Source organism: Equus asinus, chromosome 6 (assembly GCF_041296235.1).
Source record: "Equus asinus isolate D_3611 breed Donkey chromosome 6, EquAss-T2T_v2, whole genome shotgun sequence".
In the NCBI taxonomy this organism is placed as follows: Eukaryota; Metazoa; Chordata; class Mammalia; order Perissodactyla; family Equidae; genus Equus; species Equus asinus.
Window position 1 is genome coordinate 43618191 of NC_091795.1, and position 23667 is coordinate 43641857.

Sequence of the window (23667 nt, forward strand, 5' to 3'; positions counted from 1 at the left end):
TCTTATTATATATTGACAAGGGACTAGTTGAGTAAATTATGGTGGATATTAGCACGTTATGTAGCTATTAAAAAGAATAAGATGGGTAGACACACACACACTCTTACACAGTCATATGGAACAATCTCCAAGATGTATCATTAAGAGAAAACTAAAGCAAGGTGCAGAATGGTGTTTGTGGCATGCTAGTATCAATATTTGTGTGAAAAAAGGGGAGGACTTTATATGCTTGTTATACTCAGACTACTTCTGGAAGTTTTTATATTTTTAAATATCTTCTGGTATTGCTGAAATTTTTTTTCAGGCCATGTGTACATTGCCTTTTAAAAAAAATTGTGGTAGCAAACATAAAATTTACCATCTTAACCATTTTTGTGTGTATAGTTCAGTAGTGTTAAGTATATTCACACTGTTGTGCAACAAATCACCAGAACTTTTTCATCTTGCAAAACTGAAACTCTTATACCTATTAAACAGCAACTCCTCAGTTTCCTCTCCTCCTAGCCCCTGGTAAGCCACCCTTCTGCTTTCTGTTTCTGTGAATTTGACTACTTTAAATACCTCGTATAAGTGGAATCATGCAGTATTTATCTTCTTGTGACTAGCTTATTTCTCTTTGCCAAATGTCTTTGAGGTTCATCTATGTGGTATCATGTGGCAGGATTTCCTTCCTTTTTAAGGCTGGATAATATTCCATTTTATGTATATACCACATTTTGTTTATCCTTCTGTCAATGCGTTGGCTTTTATACATTTTTTTTTGAGTACTTTGCTTCACCCTGTAAGTGTGATCCTGAAAAGTTGAATGTAAACATTGTGTGTGTGGCAGCAGGGTTGGGGGTTGTGGGTTCAATTTTATCTCCCTAAACTTTACAGCTAAGAGGAAGAGACTTTTTGTCTAATGAATGATCCCCAACTTTATGTCTTGGATTTTTGTATTTGAGATTTTTCTTGAAGTGAAACATGTCTCTACTAAGAATGGAACAAAAAAAGAAGAGATTGTGTTTGAAATTGAAGATGCCTGTGTTCATCAGGATACCCCACCATTTGTCTTATTTCACCCACCCTCTGTTTGTCTTACTAACATCTTTGTTCTTCCTGTTCCATGCACTAGAAATCTTAGAGCATCCCCTCCCCCTTTTTTTGAGGAAGATTAGTCCTGAGCTAACATCTGCTGTTGGTCCTCCTCTTTTTGCTGAGGAAGACTGGCCCTGAGGTAATGTCTGTGCCCATCTTCCTCTATTTTAAATGGGGATGCCTGCCACATCATGGCTGGACAAGCAGTGTGTAGGTCTGCACCCGGGATCCGAGCCAGTGAACCTGGGGCTGCCAAAGCGAAACGTGTGAACTTAACCACTGGGCCACTGGGCCAGCCCCTAGAGCCCCCTTTTTTATAACATGTTTCTTGTGTGCTCATTTTGTCTTGCTAAATGGAGTAAATTCTTGAAGGCAGGAAACATGTCTTATGATTACATCCTATAGTGATAAGCATAATAGAAGTTGCTTGGTAACTACATATTCAAGGAAGACAAGAGAGAGGCAGAGAGAGAGAAAGAGGCTCCTCTCCCGAAGAGATGATTGCTTTTGGGTTTTCTCTGACTCATCTTGTACTCTTCCCTAGTGAAGAATTTCTTCTACTTGCAGACTAAGTGTATTGGAGGATTTGTGTGTGTGTGTGTGTGTGTGTGTGTGTGTGTGTATGTGTGTGTGAGGGATGTTCCCTTCTGAAAGCCAAGGAAAGATATCAGAAGCTGGATTGGGGCCTGATAGTGGATAGTGAGACTTCTATGTTGCAGCCCTGAGTAGAATCTCAGATTTCTCCCCTCTTCCTAATTTTAAGCCTGGGTATTCAGCTGTCAGCAGGGCAGCTAGACCTATATGTGCCTTAGGCGGCTTCTTTTTTTTTTTTTAAACACCTTTTATTTTATTTTTATTTTTTGAGGAAGATGAGCCCAGAGCTAACATCTGCCACCAGTCCTCCTCTGTTTGCTGAGGAAGACTGGCCCTGAGCTAACATCCATGCCCATCTTCTTCTACTTTATATGTGGGACGCCAGCCACAGTATGGTTTGACAAGCAGTGTGTAGGTCTGCACCCTGGATCCGAACCAGCAAGCCCCAGGCTGTTGAAGCAGAACATGCGAACTTAACCACTGTGCCGGCCCCAATGCTTCTTAACTTAGTAGCACTTGGTAGGAATGTTTGATAAAAATAATTTGTCATTTTTGGTGCTATTATATGAAAGCACTTAATAGAGGGCCTGGCATACAGTAGGTGTCCAAGAGGTGACAGAGAGTACGTGAGAAATATTTTGAAACAGGTCTTTCCCTAGGTCCCCTACCTCTAGTCATGCGCTTCTGCTCCTACCCTCAGGCTAAAGAAGTAGGGACTAGCAACATAGATTCCACCTTTGGGTTGCCAATTCCTTGTTTGTGGCTTTATGCTCAGGCAAGAAATGTAATCTGCTCCCACATATCTGAGAGCAGGTATATCTGGACCCTGTCCACCAGGTTACTCAAAACCTCAGCCCAGACTGAAAATGTTCCAATCAAACTAACGTGTCAGATCACCTTGGGCAGCTTTCTTGGTAGGGACCTAGTCTTGAGAATCTTAGTGGGAAAGTCTCTGACTCTGTAGGGTAGTTGTGGCAAGGTGGTGGGTGCAGGGTTGGGCGTGAGTAACTTAGCCAGAATAGGTTGTTGGGTCCAGCTGTGGAGGAGGGGATAACATAGGGGGAAAAAGGGCTCAGCTCTGTGTCATTTTTTCTTATAGGAAGATGGAGGCCCCTGTGTACCGGGGCAGAGCTCTGGTCTCCTGTGGCTTGTGACCTCCCGGTGAATGAGTTTCTTGCTCCTGGCTGCCCTGCAAGGCATTGGGGTTTAGTAGGAGATGAAATAGGGGATCTGAATCAGATACCTTGCTTCAAGTCTTACAGATCTGCAGGGAAGAAGTGTGCCTCTCAGGATCTGTTCCCCATGTGCTGAAATAAGAGGAATCCCATCCAGATCCCTGGGGGTTTCCCTCCATCCTTCTGTGCCCCCTCAGCTTACCTCCATCGTAAGCTTTTATCCCTTTCACCCTGTCACTGTCCTGGCTTCTGGGAAGAGGCGGGAGAAAGGTGAGGGAGGATGAGGAGAGTTAAAGAACTTGTGGGGCTATGTGGATTTGCTGTCCTTAAATCCTTTCTGGAACAAAGTGTAGGTGTGGGGAGGAGGATAAGTGAGTGGGTGGGAGAACAAACAAAAGCCGCCTGTGCTGCTTCTCTGGCACTCAGCCCGGACCCTGGCTTGGCATTATCAATCTCTTTCTGTGTTGTTCTCTGTCCCATTTAAAGAATAAACATGGTGTACAACATGATTTAATATATGTATATATCGTTAAATGATTACCACAATACAGGTAACACATCCATCACCTCACATAGTTACTATTGTTTTTGTGTGTGGTAAGAATTTTTTTTCATTTGATTGTGTGTGATAGATATCTTTTCATGTCAATAAATGCGGAATAAATGGACAAATTATATTTAAATGTATGGATATACTATAATGCATTTTATTCTCTAATATTTATTGTTTATTTCATCTCTTATTAGTGGGGCCTTCCCTGACCCCCTTACTCAAAATTGTAACAAACCCCCTTCCTTTCCTATCTACTTTCTCTCATTTTTCTCTGTAGCATTTAGCACCACTTGATATACTACATATTTTTCTTATTTGTTTATTGCTGAACAATTTGTTTATTGCTCCATTAGAATGTAAGCTCCATGGGGACAGGGATTTTTTTTTCTTTTTTATCCAGTGCTATACCTGGTGCTTAGAGCAGTTCCTTGTACACAGTTGGTGCTCAACAAATATTTGTTGAATGAATGAATTTGTTGGACTTTTCGTGTCTCTATTGCATATTTTATTTGCAATATTTTATTTTTTAAGATTTTATTTTTCCTTCTTCTCCCCGAAGTCCCCCAGTACATAGTTGTATATTTTAGTTGTTGGTCCTTCCAGTTGTGGCATGTGGGATGCCACTTCAGCATGGCCTGATGAGCGATGCCATGTCCGTGTCCGGGAGCTGAACTGGTGAAAGCCTGGACCACTGAAGCAGAGCACACGAACTTAACCACTCAGCCACGGGGCTGGCCCCTATTTGCAATATTTTTGATATTATGTACATTCTGTAATAAATAACCCTGGTATATACATCTTTGCACACTTGTCTACTTATCTCCTTAGGATAAATACCTAGAAATGAAATGGCTGAGTTAAAGGATATGCACATTTTTAAAATGTTAATTCATGGAACTAGATTACCCTTAAGAATGTTAACTTCTACCAACAGCATGTGAGATTGCCTATTGTTCCACACTGTCAGTAACACTGGGTTGTGTGCTTTTCATCTTCCCCATCTGACAGGTGAAACATGATCTTGTCACTGTAATGTGGTAATTGATAATGTGATTCTGGAGCCAGCCTGCTGGGGCCTGAATTCTGATTTAGCCACTTACTAACTGTGTGGCCTTGGGTAAGTCGTTTAACTTCTGTGTCCCTCAGTTCCATCCTTGGTAAAGTAGGGATAATGGTTGCACCTATTTCATGAGGAATAAATTATAGTCATGTGCCACGTAATGATGTTTTGGTCAATGACAGACCATGTATATAACAGTGGTCCCATAAGATTATTACCATATAGCTTAGGTGTTAGTAGCCTATATCATCTAGGGTTGTCTAAGTGTACTCTATGATGTTCACACAACAATGAAATCGCCTAGCTTTGCATTTCTCAGAATATATCCCCGTCATTAAGTGATGCATGATTGTAGTTAATCCATGTAAATGCTTCGAATAGTAACTGAGACACGGTGCACCATAAGTATGATTTAATTTACATTTCTTTGGATATTTTCGTTCTTTTTTTTTTTTTGAGGAAGATTAGCCCTGAGCTAACTGCTGCCAATCCTCCTCTTTTTGCTGAGGAAGGCTGGCCCTGAGCTAACATCCATGCCCATCTTCCTCTGCTTTATATGTGGGACACCTACCACAGCATGGCGTACCAAGAGGTGCCATGTCTGCACCTGGGATCCGAACTGGCAAGCCCTGGGCTGCCGAAGTAGAACGTGCGCACTTAACTGCTGCGCCACCCGGCCAGCCTCTCTTTGGGTATTTTGAAATGTATTTTGCATATTTATTTTATTATTACTATTTTTTTGGTGAGGAAGATTGTCCCTGAGCTAACATCTGTTGACTGTCTTCCTCTTTTTTTGCTTGAGAAAGATTGTCGGATGCCACACAGCATGGCTTGATGAGTGCTGTGCAGGTCTGTGCCCGGGATCCGAACTGGCCAACCCCAGGCCACCCAAGTGGAGTGTGTGAACTTAACTGCTGTGCCACTGAGCTGGCCCCTGGACATTTATATTTTTTCTTTGAATCACTTATTCATATCCTATGCACATTTTCCCAGTAATATTTTCTTAATGATTTATGAGAGCTAAAGTGTTGACTATTATATATGGTTTAGAATTGTTCCCAGTTTGTTGTCTTTCAACTTTGTTTATGCAATTTCTTTCCTCTCTGAAAGCTTTACATTTTTAGGTAGTCAAAATAATCTTTTCCCTTATAGTTTTTTCTGCTACTAGGCCAATGTTTAGAAAAGGCATGCTTTCTTACCTCAAAATTATAAAAATAGGGGCTAGCCCTGTGGCTGAGTGGTTAAGTTCGCTCGTTCCGCTTCAGCGGCCCAGGGTTTTGTCGGTTTGGATCCTGGGCGTGGACATGGCACCGCCCATCAAGCCATGCTGAGGTGGCGTCCCACATAGCACAACTAGAAGGACCTACAACTAAAAATATACAACTATGTACCGGGGGGCTTTGGGGAGAAAAAGTAAAAGTAAAAAAATCTTCAAAAAAAATTAGAAAAATAATTCTCTTTGAGTACTTTGTGTTTGTGTGTGTTTTTAAATCTTTAAATTTAAGTCTTGAATCCATCTGGAATTTATTTGGATATGAAGACAGCAGTTGAGATCTGGCTCTATTTCTTTTCTGTTGGAAAGTTTCCTGAACCCATTTATTGAAGAAGCAGCAGCAAGAGCCTTTAATCTGTTCTCCCCTTCCCTAATTTGAAAGTAGATTGTCCTAGAGATGGTACATCTCCACTTCAGAGAATGGAGTTGATGTTTGGACTCAGTCAGTAGTTGTTCAGTTGCTAAGCTGTGGGATGCATGTGCTGTGTAAAGCAGTGCGGGATCAGAACTCCCAGCTTGACTCTGAGTGACAAGACAGACTCCTGTGCTCACTGGTGCAGCTTCTCTGCTGGCTGTGGAGGCTTCTCTTAAGTGGATCCTAATTTGGGGACTGCTTTGAACGGGCCATTGTTAGTTTGGGATAAGTTCTGTGTTCTTGAAAAACCAAATGAAGTGGCTGTAGCAGGTATTTCCTCACTCCAGCCTGGGAGTTTGATAGAGAGTATTGAATGGTAATAAACCCATTGTGTCCTAGCTCTGCCCTCATCAGCTCTTTTTGGAACTCTAGTGCCATCCAGTTTCTTATCTCTGAGTCATGATGGAGGGAGGATCATTCTTGTTTAGTGATGAAGGGTAGCCAGCTTTTACATGATGTCTGTTATGTGTCAGGAACTGCTCTCAGCACCTTACATATCTGATCTTTATGAGGTCGGTGCTCTGTACTGGGTTGAATAGTGTCCCGGCAAAAATTCGTGTCTACCCAGAAGCTATGAGTGTGATCTTGTTTGGAAATAGGGTCTTTGTAGATGTAATCAAGTTAAGATGAAGTGGTACTGGATTAGGTGGTGAGCCTACGCATGGATTGGAGTTATGCTGCCACAAAGCAAGGAATGGCAGGGATTCCTGGCAATCGCTAGAAGCTGGAAAAAGAAAGGAAGAATTCTTCCCTAGAGCCTTCAGAGGGAGCCTGGCTCTGCTGAGACCTAGATTTTGTAGTTCTATCCCCCAGAACTGTGAGAGAATAAATTTCTGTTGTTTAAAGCCACTTAGTTTGTAGTATTTGTTACGGCAGCCCTAGGAAACCAATACATGCTTTTATCATCATCTCCATTTTCAGGTAAGGAAACTGAGGCCCAGAGTGGTCAGATACTTGGCGATCTCTCCAGGCCACTGCTCTGCTGGCTGGACACTTACTCTGAAGCTCCTACTGTTGCTTTTATCAGCTCCACCTCCACTGTGGCCGTCAGCTTCTGGTAATGCTGGGACTGAGCTGCTGGAACGGCTCCTCTCTCTGGCACAGCAGGCCATAGCCTTTCCTTGTCCTTGCCCCTTCACACCCTAAAGCAAAAACTCCTCAGAAGGCGTGCACTATAGCTTGATCATTTCAGCAGCTCTCTTCCCAGCCTCACCCCTCTAGGTGAGATCAGGCTTTTATTTTTCATTTCTGTGCAATGTTAGAGAAGTGTGGGTGACAATTAGGGGGAGGGTCACCCAGCTGCTTCTGGCCGTTGTTTTTATGCTTCCCATTTCTGGCCTGCTATCCTCCCTAGAATTCCTGTCAGTAGACAACTCAAGTTGTGTTTTTCTTTGGAGCTTTCAGGATCTGACAGCTCAAAGGGCACGTATCACAGTCCATGGCTGTGAACAGAAAAGGGACAGCTTCATGGCAGCACTGGTTGTGAGGGCCCTGGTCACCTGTTCTTGATAAGTCAGCTCACCACAGTGGTACGCTTTCCTGCTGAAGGGAGTAGGGGCATAAGGACGTTGTCTGACTCAGCTCATCTCCGTGAACAGCTCCTTGTCTGCCCAGGGTCTCTTCTGGCATCCCTCTGCATCCCGTTACTGGCTGTGGAATCTTGCCTCTTTCCCAATAGAGACCTTTTGCTTTGGGTCCTGGTCTTATTCTTACCTTCTCTCTCTAGGCTGTGAACTCCAGGAACTCAGGAACCATATCTGTTTTGTTTGCTCCTGAATCCCAGGACTCAGCAAAGATCTGACACTTGACTAGCCCCTCAAGAAATGTTTATTGAATGAAGAAATGAATACTGACCTTGAAGCTTTGGAATCCTGGTTTTCCTTGCTTCTTGCTGAAGCCAAGGACCAGATTAAGAACTTTAGAGGCCTAAGCAATAGAAAGATTATGATGTCTCTCATACTTTCAGCCCTCAGTGTATATTTCAAAAACAATATTAAACACAAAATAAGTGTAGGGAAATTTAGCAAAGTATAAGAAAAATCCAGCAAAATTCTGATTTTTACCATGGTGACTACTTGGATAAATATAAAATAATTTAAAACATTTGTTATTGTTGTCTCTGCTTTGCCAGTTCTCTAAGTACGTGCTGTTGGATAATCCTGCCTGGACCAGCCCCTCACCTCACCTCTACTCCATCTGCTGAAGCTGCCAGCCAGGCCCCTTCACACCCTAGGGGTGTCTGGGTCCTGAGATTCCAACCTTGGCTAGTACCCTGGGCTCTGAGGGGTGCTGCCAGGAAGTCAAATAGAACATGTACACTGCTGAAGAGTACCTCCATATGAGAATTCCCATGTGGAATTAGGATTTATAGTCAGCATAGCACGTTGTGGCAAGTGATTACGCTTAGGCTGTTTTTAGTCATAATAATCTACTTCCATGATCCTGTATGTGGAAGGCCCAGAAATTTCCCTGTGGTCTTCCTTCCTGTATCACTGAGAGAGAAGTCAAGACACAGGCCTACTCTGCCTCCTGTGTTAATCTGGGCCTTGTTGAGACCATTCAGAGAAGTAAGGTGTGATTCTGGAAGTGGAGCCCAGGCCTTCTATAGGCTGTTTCAACACTATGACCATAATCAAATCCTGTTGCTGCTTAATTCCAAAGAGTTTAAAATAGTGTTGGAAACCTCCTAGGGGAAAAAAGTGCCACCGTAATTTCTTGGCTAAGGAAGTAGTGTGTGCTGGCCAGAGCAGAAGGGGTAGCCAAGGCTCCTAAGTTCTATTCTGGACCTGTTGATTTGAGGTGTGACATGCAGCAATCTGAGATGATGTCCTGTAGCTCTGGTGGTTTCTGATGGTCTCTTCAGCACAGAGAGTGATATGGGCTGTGCTGCAGGGAAAGAGACTGACACACTGGCCCCTTGTCCTCTAGGAGAACCTTCCTCTCATTTGAATTTCCAGGCTCCTCTTTTAAATGCAGAAACACCCCCCACAGAGTTAATACGGGCACCCAGCAATATCATCCACATTTTACTTGAATTAATTGCAAATTGATTTCTTTTTAGCAGTGTGATTAGATCGTTCTTCTAAGGGATGGGGACTTTGATAGAATTCAGGAAAGGAAGGGATCGTTTGTTTGGGAGTACACACTTTGGCTTTGGACAGCCAGAAAGTAACATGAGGACACCAGGTGTGCAGTAAGCTAGATAGAGAAGAACAAACTCACATTCTTGGAGAGCGAGGCATGTATTAGATGCTTTTCTCATATTTTCTTATTTAATTATCATAATGCAAACCAAAAAAATAGCATCTTTGTTTTTGCACATTGGCAAGCTGAAAGTTGAAGAAATTATGTAACTTGCCTAAGGTCAGACAGCTAATAGTAAAGGCTGAGCCAGGACTTATTTCTCCTCAGGTCTGTCCAGTTCCATGCTGTTTTCACAGAGCTCTTCTGTCTCTGATGAGATTTAGGAAAAGAGGATGGGGAAAGAACAGATGAGGAGATGCCATCTTCTCTACCTCACAGTTTTGCTTGTTGAGTTGCGTTTAGTCAGAGCATCCTGTTTATAGAATGCTAGGTTCTATATATAGAGATGCTGCAGCAGCACATGTGGGAAAGATACCAATTGGCTGTCGGGGAAGGTTAAAAAAAGGCTTTGTTCTTTGCCTCTAGGTCTTCATAGCAATGTAACCCACAAGTGTCAGAACACCACTGGTGACTCTGGAGTACTGCTTAAGAGACCCTGCCCTACCATCCAATTAAAATCTGTTGATGTGTCCCAAGGAGTAAGCTGTGGTGGGGGCGGAGGTGAGGGTGTGGTGTGCCGTGCCCTTACTGTATGTACTGGAGGTGGTGGCCCCTGTTATGTGACTCTTACAGTGAATATTACTGAATAAAGAGGAGGTGTCTCTCTCTTGCCTTTCCAAGGGAGACCAGATGGCAGTGGGTGCTGGCCGAGATTCAGGGGAGCCTGGTGTATGGGTTGGCAGGGGAGACAGCTTGAGGATGTCAGATGATGGAGTAAGAAGAGACTGGACGGTCTGTCAAGTGGTGTAATTTCCCAAGAATGTGTCCTGCCCCTCAAAGACTTCCCTTAGCTGTTTTCTATTGCTTGGTATTCTACAAGTGAAATTTCTTTCCCTTGATTTAAGTCTTTGGTACCCTATTAAAAATGAAGAGACTCCAGGAAGGAGTTTAATTGTGAAGAGTCTTGGTCATGTATGTGGAAGTGTGAATGAGTTTATGAGACTGATTTCTGAGAACTAGAGTAAAGCAGGGGCAGAGAGGAGAGGGCACTGTGCTCCCAGGTTGGAGGGACAGGAAGGAGGCACCACTGATTTTGAGATAAAGGCCCTGAAAAGAGAAGTTAGGTCCCTAAATAAATGCTTTGTTTCCTTCACAGTTTTGTCTGAGTAAACACAAGCAGCTGAGGGTGGTGGGGATGGAGGCTCTTGACCCCAAGAGGGGGTGCTGTAAAAAGATTTCCCACCAGCATGCTGGGTATACAGGCACAGCGTTGTCTGGAGAGCAGCTGACAGGCATAATGTAACAAGGAGTATAGGATCTTTGGGTTTGTGGTTTGCTGTGATGTCCTCAGACAAGACTGTCACAGATGTTAGGAAGTGGAAGGCAGCTTCCCAGAAATGATGTAGAATGGTGGTGCAAAAGAGGCCTCCAGTGACAACATGGGCAGGGCACTTCCTCCGTGGCCACTGGTCACTGACACCTTCTGGTCTTGATTTCCCAATGAGCTGTGCTGAGATTGGGCTTTAGCGGAAAGCAAAGTAAGCCATGTCAAAAGCAATGACAAAGCACTTGGGGTGTCCATACAAAGGTGCAGTTCCTCCTTGTCCACCAACTTTGTAGAGCCAAAATAGCTAATCCAGAGGCTGCCAGCGTAGTGCCTGTGATGCAGATCTACAACTTTTTTGGCCTGAATTTTTCCAGAGAGAGAGAGCCTTCCTAGTTGACTCTTCATCATCTTTCGTTTGCCAGTGCTGTCACACTGCCTTTGTGATCTGAATTCTCACATCTTTTTCTCCCCCAAGGAGTCTTTGACAGAGGCAACTCAAATCTCAGTGCCTTTCCCAGCTCCTCACAGTTGGGTTCCTGAATGCCCTTCACCCTCAGGCTTCAACTTACACTCTGTTCATTTTCCTACCCTAAATCCAGAGCATTTTCTTTGGGATCAGACTTTTGGCTTCTTTCAGGACTCTGGGCTTCTTATTCATTTCTTCTGGCACATTCCCTTAGTGGGCTATCCTAAGAATGGTCTCTACCCCTCACTTCTTAGAGTTTGACAGGGTCTGGACCTCTTTCCCTGCTGGAATCAGCATGATTCTGTGGAGGTTTCTGGATGTACCACGTCCCTTCGTCTCTCCCCAACCACCATTTCCCCATACACAAAATGTAGTGATGTAGCTGGATCTGCTGATCATCAGGATTTTGGAGCCAGGGGCCCCAGCAGGGAAGGGCTCTTGGGCATGCGTACTGTGCCCTGAGTGACAGCTCTGTCCACCAATCTGCCTCCCCTCCATCTCACCTTTATTTTGGCTGTTTGTTAAGGGGATCAAGCTCTGTCCAGTTGCTCTGCCTGGACCCCTATCCCTGTCCAGGACTGCAGCCCTGTTGTCGACCCCTTACCAGGGGCTGTGGCCTTTGCTTTCCAGCCTCTCTCAGGCTGGGTCCCTTCTCCAATACTAGAACTTTTTCTTGCAACTAGTATCAATAGGTAGAGTTCTGCACGTGCTCACATCTCCCAGTGTTGACCGCCCTGCACTCTGCCTAATACTCTTTGGGCTAATTGGATATCATGCTGGTCTGTCCAGCTGTACTTCTGGAACAAGGCTCTTAGCTTAGTTGGGCCTGTGTCCTGAATTTCATGTTAGCTCTCCAACTGCCTCTGCCTCAAAAAGAGCTTTCGATATGCATTTATAAAGCTCCAAAATGGAAATAGAAAATATAACAGATTCCAAACTTATTTAACTGGAGGACCATTTTTTTTCCTTGAAAGAATATTTATTAAAATTTCACAGAAAATGGTGTTTGGTGAAACACAGTTTTGGAAAGTATGAGGCTGTATCCCAAAGGAATGGACAGCATATGGAGATTTCTAGGTGAAGATAATGTGACAATCAGTGAAAAAAATTCTTTTGGGGTAGGAAATCTCTCCTGGTGCTCTTCATTCAACAAATGGCCACCGAGCTCCTACTATTTACCAGTCTCTCTGCTGGAATCACACCACATGTTTGACGACTTACTGTGTGTCTGCATAAGGCCAGCTCTGATCTGGAGTGGTGCTCTAAAGTGGAGGAGGTTCTACATTCTTTCTCCTATATTTCAGTCCTCTTCCCCTTTCCTCCAGTTGAAACAGGAAATGGTGCATGAAGTGATGCCATCATGGCCACAGACATCATCAGCTTCTGGATCTAAGGAAGGAGGGCTTCTCTGAGGCTTCTTTCCCCAGGTTTGATCTCTTCCAGGATTTCTCTAGTGCTCCTGAGCACCCCTTCCCTCCCACTCTGAGACTGTTCATCTCAGCAACAGTCTCAAGTCTCACTGCTAGTTCAGGATTTTAACTTTACATATGGAGGTCAGTGTCAAGTCAGATGGAGCTCGTTTTTATGGAATGGGTGTGATATAAATTTTCTACTTGCCCTGTGAAATCCTTCTTTGTTTATAGTTCATGGACAGTCCAGACTATAATTTTTTTCAACCCTTCAGTGAAGATAAACCTGTGTTCCGTGATCAGGGTGATCTTGCAGGTGGAGAGCCATTTAAATCTGGCAAGGTGCTTGACTAAGTGCCATGAGCTCCAGCTGGCATAGCTGGTAACCAAAGAGGAAGCCAGTCACTTCTTCTGTATGCCGTTCCCACGACTGCCAGGAAAAGACCACTTGAAGCAGATAGAAATCTCTGACTGAGACTCCTGATTAAGAAATACTAGGGCCCTTTGAGACCCTGATGTATGTGTCTTTACTGTCATGAGTGAGATCTTTGGTTGGCTGATCTGAACTCAGATAGTTGGCTGAGCTAATTCTAAGACAGACTAGATGGAAAGGCTCAGCTTTGACCCTGCCCTTTAGTTCTGGTGTTCTTTGAACATCCAACAAGTGGCATCCTCCACCCACAAGCCCCAACCTAGTGGCCTTGGCCTATGGCACTTGTCCATTTCTGCCCCTTCTTCTGAAAGACCTTAGTTTTAACTGTGAAGGTCAGGGACTAAGCTCACTTACAGGAAGGTGGAAAGAGGGCTTGAAATGGACATTTAGAAATCTTAAATTGGGGTCAGCCCTGTGCCTGAGTGGTTAAGTTCACATGCTCCGCTTTGGCGGCCCAGGGTTTCACGGGTTCGGATCCTGAGTGCGGACATGGATGGCACCATTCATCAAGCCATGCTGAGGAGGTGTCCCACATAGCACAACTAGAAGGACCCACAACTTAAAATACATAACTATGTACCCGGGGACTTTGGGGAGAAAAAGGGAAAGTAAAAAAATCTAAAAAAAAAAAAGAAAAATAGAGCCAGTTTGTTATTTGGTCAGTCTAATATCAATTGGTTTATAACTACAGAAGGCTTGTTTTCCCTGACTAGTCTTTCCCTAACAGGCTCCCTTACGTGAAGACATTTCTAAAGATTCTGTCCTTGGCCCCCTTCTCTCTTCCCTCTATATACTCTCCTTGAGTGGTGTCATCTGTGCTTACAGTTTTAGCTTCTACTGATATACCAAAAACTCTCAAAATCTCTGTCTCGAACCTAAATCTCTTTTCTGAGTTCCTGAGTCAGGATGGCCAAACACTATTGACATTATAACCTGGATGGCTCTTAGGCATTTTTTTTTTAAAGAGGAATTTTACTTCTTTTTTTTTAAGGTATGTTTTTTGGTGAGGAAGATTGGCCCTGAGCTAACATCTCTTGCCAATCTTCCCCCTTTTTCCCCCACCCCAGAGTCCCCCAGTGCATAGTTGTATATCCTAGTTATAGGTCTTTCTGGTTCTTCTATGTGGGTGGGACACTGCCTCAGCATGGCTTGATGAGCGGTGCTAGGTCTGCGCCCAGGATCTGAACTGGTGAACCCTGGGCTGCCGAAGCAGAGCACATGAACTTAACCACTCGGCCACAGGGCCAGCCCTGCTCTTAGGCATTTTAAACTCAACATGTCCTAAGCCAAATTATATTTTTCATCAACCCAACCTCCTCCTCCTATTCCCCTGTTCCTTCCTGTTCCTATTCCTCCTCCTTTGCGCCTTGACTTAGGAGCATCGCCATCCAGAGTCATTTGTAAACTTGCTTCTGCATCACTATCTTCCACTATTCCCCCACCAGGAATTTAGTAGGCTCTGAGTGTAATGTAGGATGTTTAGGATGTGGGGGTGGGTGGTTCCTTCTTTCTTTCTTTCTTTCTTTCTCTCTCTCTTTCTTTCTCTCTCTCTTTCTCTCTTTCTCTCTTTCTCTCTTTCTTCTCTCTTTCTCTCTCTCTCTCTCTCTCTCCCCCCCCTCTCCCTCCCTCCCTCTCCCTCCCTCCCTCCCTCCCTCTCTCCCCCTCCCTCCCTCCCTTCCTCCCTTCCTTCCTTCCTCCCTTCCTTCCTTCCTTCCGGTTGTGGTTCTTGTCTGTAAGGCATCTATAGTTGAATTCAATAGAGAAGTTAGAAGATAGAAAAAAATAACAGTTAAAGGTTAAACTGATATTCAGATTCTAAGTAAAGTGGAAGTTCTGGAAAGGAAGCATCTCAGGGCTAAAACCTTGGGAGAAAGCTTCATGAAAGAGATGAGAATTGATCGAGGACACCCTAGGTAGGGCAAGTAGCAGAAGACCCCTTGGGGGGCATACGGAGTGGAGAAGGGATGGGGCATATGATCCTTAGCCACTGGCTGCTTCTGTAAGTCACCACTGAACCTCATTCAGTTTGGTTCCTTTTAAAAGGTTCTCAGGATTGACCATCCTAGTGTAACCTAGTAGCTGGAAGTATCCTTTCCCTTAAAATTTTGGCTCAAAGTGTCAGTTTACGACTTGTAGAAAGAAAGTCTGATTCCTTCACTCAGATTTCTTCAAATTCCTGGAAGAGCATGTATTTATGGTCACTCTAATTGTGAGCTCTTGCTTCCACTGTATTAGTTCAGGTTATAGATGATCTTACTGTCTCAAGCATGCTGTCCCTGTTTCCATCCACATTGGCCCAGATGTAGAACTCAGATATCTCCCAGCTAAAGCTTTTATGTATGCAGCAGACTTTGTTAAAGGTTTGGTATAATGGAGAGTATTGTACATTGCAGCAAAGCAAGCAACTTGAATTCTAATACTGGCTATCCCTGTGCCTTAAAGTACTTTTGCCCACCTCTCCATTAGGGATTTGTCACTATTCATATCACCCATGAATATGGCCTTGGTCTCTTATTATCTTATCTTTCTTTCCTCTGCAAACCTTCCTGACTCTGTAGCCACTAAGTACTCCAGATACTTCTTACTCTATTATGCAAAGCCAGTGAACTCTAACTCTCCCTCCCAAATTTACCTCTGTATGTCCAAAGCCCACCAAAGGGCTCGGCTGTGTAAAAAGCTCATCCACTTCTTTAACCACACAAAGAATTTGTAGAAGCTCTGATGTGTTTCTTTACATGACCTTCCCTCTTTTGAAAGCATCTCTTGTTTTAACTAGCATTTACTTCTCTTACCCCAGGAGTGGTTTACTTTGAAGCATCTGTGAAGGGAAGGTAAGAGGATATTCCAGGCGAGGGCAACAATGTGAATATAGGCAGCAACCTACATAAAACCTATTGTGGGCAATGAGAAAACTAGTCCAACTGGAAAGAAGAAGAATTCTTGGGGAGCAGAGCTCAGAATAGATTAGAAAGTCCAGAAACAGAGCTAAGTTTCAATGGGAAAGGATATTGTTTAGGACAAATGTTTAGCCATTAAAAAAAAAAATCTCTGTCACCTTCTACCAAAATAAATTTTAGATGGATTAAAGATTTCTACATAAAAGCTAAAGTAATAAATGCACTAGAAAATAGATTTTTTCAGTATGACACCAAAGGCAGAAACTATAAAGGAAAAAGTGTGGTGAATTAGCTATAAAAAAAAAATCACAACAGTCTGCATAAATAAAAGATAGATGACAAACAGGTTAAAGAGGATTTTCAGCGTATCTCTAATGTGCACAAGGCTCTTACAAATCTCTAGGAAAAAAAGCAAAAACATCAAGAGAAAATGGGCCAAAGTCATAGAAGAATAAATATAAATGACTAATAAAGCATATAGAAAAAGGCTGTTTCACTTACAATCCAGAAAACACAAAGAGAAATGAGATATCATTTTTCAATTGTTAGATTGACAAATATTAAAAAGAAGAAAATATTTATTGCTGATGAGGGCTTGAGGAAACAGGAATTCATACTCTGTTGCTGGGAATATAAATATGATCTCTCTGACATTCGGTTTGACAAAATGTAGCAAATTTAAAGTGCTTACACTCTTAAACTAGCAATTCAACTTCTAGGTATTTATCCCAAGGGCAAGTGTGCAGAGATATATGTATGAGGATATTTATTACTACAGAGCTTATAAAACAATCACCATGGCCATCAGTAGGAGATTGGTCAAATATGGTGTGTCCATACAATGATAAATAAAGTAGATTCATAACTATTGACACAGAAAGATGGCCACAATATATACATGAAGAAATGTGTAGCATATGAACCTGTTTCAGTTGAAATAAATAAATATAGCCATAACTATGTGTAAATATTAAAAAACCATATAACAAATTGTTAATAGAAATTACCTTTTATGATTCAGAAAAAAAAAGCCACTTAAAAACATAGGAAATGGAAGGGCTGGCCCAGCGGTGCAGTGGTTAAGTTTGCACGTTCCGCTTTGGTGGCCCACGGTTTGCTGGTTTGGATCCCGGGTGCAGACATGGCCCCACTTGGCAAGCCATGCTGTGGCAGGCGTCCCACATATAAGGTGGAGGAAGATGGGCACAGATGTTAGCTCAGGGCCAGTCTTCCTCTGCAAAAAGAGGAGAATTGGCAGCAGATGTTAGCTCAGGGCTAATCTTCCTCAAAAAAAAAAAAAAAGGGGAAATGGATTCCGACTTGAGGGTGGTGGGGGCTGACAGTTATTTTACCCTGGTGGACTAGGTAGTGAATAGTGTTGATAAAAGCAGTGATCAGGGAAGGTTTTATGGTGTGAATGTGTGAAATGAATGAAGTGAAAAATGAGGTTAGAGAAACCAGTTAGGATAATAAAGCATCAACTGGGGTAGGTAGCAGGATTAGAACGGAAAGGACCAATCTGAGAGACATTTCATGGAAGAAACCACTGATCTGATAGTCTGTCAGTCAGGAAGAGGATAAAGAATCAGAAATAAAAGGGCCTGTCTAGTGGCGCAGCAGTTAAGTGCGCATGATCCGCTTCCCAGTGGTTCACCGGTTTGGATCCCGGGTGCGGACATGGCGGACAAGCCATGCTGTGGCAGGCATCCCACATATAAAGTAGAGGAAGATGGGCACGGATGTTAGCTCAGGGCCAGTCTTCCTCAGCAAAAAGAGGAGGATTGACAGCAGATGTTAGCTCAGGGCTAATCTTCCTTAAAAAAAAAAAAGAAGAAAGAAGAACAAGTCACTGATAATGCCAAGGTGTCTATTTACTCTGTGCAGCTTGAAAATTACTCATCATGACTGGAAAGGAGAACCAGTCTTCTAGAAGGGTGAGACAAATTTGTTTTGTGGAGTTGAATTTGAAGGGCCAGAGGTGCATCCAAAACGAAATGTTCTGTAGGCTGGGGATTCATTTAGAGGAAAAGGTACTTCTAGAATAGACTCAGTCACCGGAGTCACTCTCTAGATTTTACCCCCTCGACATGTGCTTGGGGGAGGGGTGGTCATATTTTGGTTCTTTTTCCTGTTGGCAGTCTTTTTTTTTTTTTTTTAAGATTGGCACCTGAGCTAACATCTGTGCCAATCTTTTCTTCTTCTTCTTCTCCTTCTCCTCCTCCCTTCTTCTCCCTTCTCCTTCCCCTCCTCCCCCTCCTCCTTCCCCTCCTCCTCCCCCTGCTGCTCCTCCCCCCCCAAAGCCCCCCAGTACATAGTTGTATATTCTAGGTGTAGGTCCTACTGGTTGTGCTTTGTTGGCAGTCTTGACAGACCCTGGAGAGGAGCATGTGGCAGTGGTCTCAGCTGGAACCTGAGAGTAGAGCTTGAGGAGGGGTAGGAGTAGGCAGTAGTCACCAGAGTAAAACAACAGCCACAACATTATTTAAAAATCACTCTACGGGGTTCGCCCGGTGGCGCAGCAGTTAAGTGCGCACATTCCGCTTCAGCAGCCCAGGGTTCGCTGGTTCAGATCCCGGGTGCAGACATGGCACCGCGTGGCAAGCCATGCTGTGGTAGGCGTCCCACATATACAGTTGAGGAAGATGGGCACGGATGTTAGCTCAGGGCCAGTCTTCCTCAGCAAAAAGAGGAGGACTGGCAGCAGATGTTAGCTCAGGGCTAATCTTCCCTGAAAAAAAAAATCACTCTATCATGTACAAAGGCCATTATATACAGTGACTTACCTAACACAATCCTATATGCTTTGCATTATTATTTTTTTCCTTTTGGGTGAAGTTCAATTTCTCGTTTTACTGAATCTCAATTAGAGGGTTAGAATTAGGACGCAAACTAAGGTATTCAGGTCTCAAATTTCATTTCTCATTTCTCCACTCTCTGTCTCTTGGAGATGAATTTTCCACAGAGAGAGAGACTAGAGCAAAAGCTGCAACCTGGAGCTCGGGGTACCCACAGTTAAGAGGTGGGAGGAGGAGGGCCAGAGAAGACACTAAGTCACTCACAGTCACTGCCCTGTCCCCTGGCCTTTGTAGGCCCTGACAGTCCTCTAAACCAGAGAATGTTGGATGTTCCTTTGAAACATCCAAGTTGGGAGGAAGTCCCATAAATCCCTGGAGGTGTTTTGGAAGTAGGGTTCACCAGTTTGGTTACAGCAGAGTTAGTGTGGTGGCTTAGTGGTTTATTGAATTCTGGCTTCATTCTGTTGAAGGCAACACAGTAAAAGCATATTGACTTACGCCCATGAGGGAAGGGCTTGTCTGTATTAATTACATGAAAAAATTTTTTGTGTGTGAAATTGTTAGGCTTGTCTGGATTACTCACATGAAAACATATTTTTTGTGAAGTCATTAGGTTTGTGTAGTTCTGGAGTCACGTGGTAACTCACTTGTGTAGGCACCAGGTGGTAGAGATCGTAAGAGGATCTACTTTAATGAGCAGAAATCAAGTCTTTTAAGTCACTTCAGTTTTCCAACTGACAGTCATGTTCACGGAATTAAATTATATAGCTAACCCGTTCTGATAGCATAAACACAAAAAGCAGTTATCTCCTAAACAAACACGCGGACTTCTGTGGGTACTATTAGTGGTTACCATGGGGAACGGAGGTGGGGGTGGGCACAAAGGGCGAAGGGGCACACCTGTGTGGTGACTGACAAATAATGTACAACTGTAATTTCACGATGCTGCAAACTATAATGACCTCAACTAAAAAAAATAAAAATTAAAAAAACCACAGTTATATCCTGTCAGAAGTTCTGAATCAACAGGGTCCGCTTTAAAGAGGTTTTCCTGCAACTATTGGGCTGGTGTCCACAGAGAATCCCACAGGCATCCCTGCAGCCCGGTGCTGGGAGCATAGTGGGCAGTCGAGAAACAGTGGTTGAATGAATGAGTGAGCGAGCGAGTGAAGGACAGAAGGAATCTCTCCCTGAGGCGTCTTGAGCTTTCTTCCCACAGCCTCCTGCTACAGCTTGGCTGGGTGGTTTTAGGACAAGCCTTATCATTTGGGATTTTGTAATGGGGAGGGTGGAAATGGAGGCACCATGGGAAGTTGCTGTTCTGTGAGTTGGTGACTCCACAGAAGGGATGTATCCAAAACCAGTAAGCTGGTGCCACTTGAGTCCAGGTCATATGAGCTTTCCTCCTAAAAAGATCAGGCTGCTGAGAAGGTCTCTGGAGCAAGTGATGAGGCCCACGGAGTTAGGAGATTTCCTGTTGGCAACCTTGGTGTTACCCAAAGAGGGCAGCTACTTTCTAAGTCCTCTGAAGGAGGCTCTCCGCCACCCTTCCTTCTCACTGCTTGGATTCTAAGTAGGGCCCTCGCTGGCTTCTGCTTATCCTGCCTGGCCCTGCCCTCTGACTGTGAGCCATTGGCGATTTTTAGCCCTCCTGGAAATTGCACCCTTTATGAGGGTAAAGCAAACTGTGAAGTTCTGGTTCTGGCTCCAGAGGGATTGGGGCCAGTCACCTGGCCCTGCCCTGTGTTTCTTGGCATGCATTCCTGGCCACCTTTTTACCCTTAGCACAGTCCTCCAAGCCTGTAATTCTGCCTGGGTAAGGATTAAGTACTGGCTTCTTCAGAGGGACTGTCAGGGCAAGAATATCATGTTTTGGAAGACGCTCCTGACACCAATCTCCATGTCTTGCCTTAGGAGAATTATTGGTCTTATATAGATGATCTAACAGTTATATTGGGAGTGGTTGGGGGACTTGGAGATTCTTCATATCACAAAAGGACTTACTGCTAGGTTTCTTTAAGCATTGAACCTGCTTTTCAAAATAAAATTTGATTTCACGCTGTAAGTAATGTACAATTATTTGCAACAGAAAAAAACTTTTGAGATTTTCTAGGCAAACTTCCTTGTTTCACAAGTCAGCAAACTTCAGGAGGTCCAGCAAGGGCAAAGCCGTGCCTGTGCTGGGGAGCTGACGCTCAGGTTATGTGAAAGGAATTGAAGCAGAGAGGAGCAGACACTGTGTGAGAGGAAGTCTCAGTTGCTCCTGGAGGAGCATTTTTCTGGTTGTTTTCCAAGTGAGGGAGGGGAAGAACGCATTTCTTCCCCAGGAATGCCCTGCTCATATCCCTCGGATTGGGTAATTCCTGCCTCACTGACTTTTAATGTAGTCCTTCCAGACTGAACCCAAAACAACATGGTAATACCTCAGTATTTGAGACTTAGAGGCACGTTTAAATAAGTAAAACTCTAAATTACAGGATGTGAATGCAACTTTAAATTCAATGTGTAAAAAAAGCCAAATATTAAGTTAGCAAAATGTTAGTGGAAGTTCTTCAGGGGGCCTTATTGAATTAGTTGATTAGATTGATTTTTAATTAGAATTATCCAATCTATAATAGGTATTTATAAAATCCATTCATTCATTTATCAAATATTTATTAACTACAGAGAGTTCTATAGTAACTTGAGATATAGACTAAAACTGTGGGAACTCAGGAGAGGTGGTTTGTAGCTTTTGGACCTAGAGAATCAGGGAAGTTTTGTGAAAACAAGTTTCTTTGTTTTAAAGAATGCTTTAAACAGTCTTGCTGGGGCTGGCCCCATGGCCTAGTGATTCAGTTCTGCATGCTTTGCTTTGGTGGCCCAGGTTTGGTTCCTGGGCACAGACCCACACCATTCATCAACGGCCATGCTGTGGTGGTGACTCACATACAAAATAGAGGAAGACTGGCACAGATGTTAGCTCAGGGCGAATCTTCCTCAGCAAAAAAAAAAAAAACCTTAAACAGTTTTGCATATACTCTAGTCAAAGGTAGTGTTGATACAAAGGAAAATCTGTTCTCATCCACATTATTAAAACTGAATTAGTATCAACACAATACATTTCCTTTCACTGTGCTTCTTTACTGATCTCTAAAGCAGTTTCCAAAGAGCAGACCTTTGGTAACCAGGAGCAGTCCACTCTGTTTGCTAGACAGTACCTCTGCAGCTAGGGAATGGGGGCAAGGTTGTGGACACAGTCAGGGAGACCACTTCTTCAAGGAGCTTGTCTGTAAAGTGAGGAGAGTTAGTGAAGGGAGGGGACCCAGCATCTAAGGTGAGTTCTTTATTTTTTGAGACCCAAGCATGTCCCTGCGCTGTGGGGAAAGGGCTAGTAGAGAGGGAAAAGTTGAAAATAGAAAAGAGAAAGAAAAATTGTTGAGCAAGGCCCCTGGGGAGAAGGGGCTACTGCATCCTGAGCACGGGTGGAGAGTTTGAACTTGAACTGAACAAATGACAAGGCTACCACTGAGGTTAGCTTCACCACCACGACTACCACCCTTTATTGTTTTCCTACCTTTTGTTAGCACTCGTTTGAGCTCTTTTAAGTTTCATTTGCTAGGGATGAGAGATGTTATGGGGCAGAGGAATTTGGTAAGATTTTGGGGAGACAGAATGTTGGAGTTTCCTCCTGTTGGGCTTTGTTTTCTCTGGGCAGAAGAAGTTGAAGTCATCTGCTGGGAGCAGGGGACATAGTGGGTATGGTGGCATGGTTTTTAAAAGCTGTTGTGCCAATGGCAGTGATCTGAGGACGTGGAGGAGGACAGTTGAGCTGTGCTTAAGACCCAGATAATGTTGGAGATGCTGACTTTCTAGAGGAGCAGCCCTCATGACTTAATGGTTGCTTTAGAAGTGCTCAGCAACTTGGGGGTTAAGGCAGAGGACTTTTGTACTCAAATAGGAGCTCTGGTTTGTGGGGCAAATGGAAGACTTGGAGTAAAGGGGGCCTAGGATATGGTAGCAGAGTAGTTGTCATCTAGTTGGCTAGAGAAAGAGGCATGATAGGCAGCAAAATGATGGGGGCTGGGGTGTGAAGAGACTGGAAATCTCAGTGTAGTTGAAATACAGAAGCCGAAAAGTAAAGACAAGAAGAGGTAGAAATTTAGGAGTTCATGACGAGGCAAAGGGTCTGACTTGGAGTAGAAAAGCAGACTCTGATCGAGGACCAAAGTCCTTGATGACCACGAGGTTAGTAGCTGACGGCAGTGAGGAGGAGTGTAGCCATGGCCTCGTCAAAGGAAGGGTTTTTGTAAGGTTGTGGGAATAATAGCTTGAAGCACCATCAAGACAGTTCGTCTGTTTCTCCTCTTGGTACCGCTGGGTACTGAAGAATGATTTTTTGGCAGAATCTTCATGGCCCAGAAACCCAGTTCCTCAAGGAGTGTCAGGTTTCAGCTGGGGGAAAGAGGCCAGAACCATCTTTTAGGCCTGCTTTCTGCACTGCCTGCCTAAATACAGTGGAGTTTTAATAGTTGGGGGACGGGAGAAGTTCTGGCCAAGTGAGACATCCCCACAAAGTACGGGGCCTTTAGGCAGATTTTGTGGGAACCGGGACTAAGTATTCTTGCAGGCAAAATCCCATTTGGCCACAGGGTTTTTTGAACTGTTCAGGATCAGATTGGGCCAGTGCTAATCTTCTGTGAGAGGCTCAAGGGAAGTGTTGTAAAGGTCTTGCTTAAAACTCTAGGAGGCAATGGACTCTTGAGCCTTTCTGTTCCTGTGGGGTCTGGAATTTATTTTTCCTTCCATGGTGACAGTAAATAATGCCCTAAAAAGCCCACATAGTTTGAAAGAATCTGGAAGTACTCAGATTATTGTTTATAAAGATGTTTTTGGATTTTCAGTGGTTCAGGTTTCCTTTGACATTGTTAATACATGATTCTAAGCAAAAATTAAGAAAGAAGCCCTGAG

At 43.7% G+C, this 23667-nt stretch overlaps 1 long non-coding RNA gene across 16 annotated transcripts in view; it reads left to right on the forward strand.

The window, feature by feature from the left end:
- LOC106828319 (uncharacterized) overlaps positions 1-23667 on the forward strand; it is a 90458-nt gene that overhangs the window by 21392 nt on the left and 45399 nt on the right. For 8 of the 16 annotated variants that reach the window (XR_011503961.1, XR_011503953.1, XR_011503955.1 and 5 more), the window contains exon 4: positions 4408-4516. The exons of 5 other annotated variants lie outside the window; for them this stretch is intronic. This is a non-coding gene — a long non-coding RNA (uncharacterized lncRNA). Of the gene's footprint in view, positions 1-2770; positions 3417-4407; positions 4517-7873; positions 8229-23667 lie in introns of those variants that run through there. 3 more of the 16 variants (XR_011503960.1, XR_011503963.1, XR_011503958.1) reach the window with 3 other exon arrangements.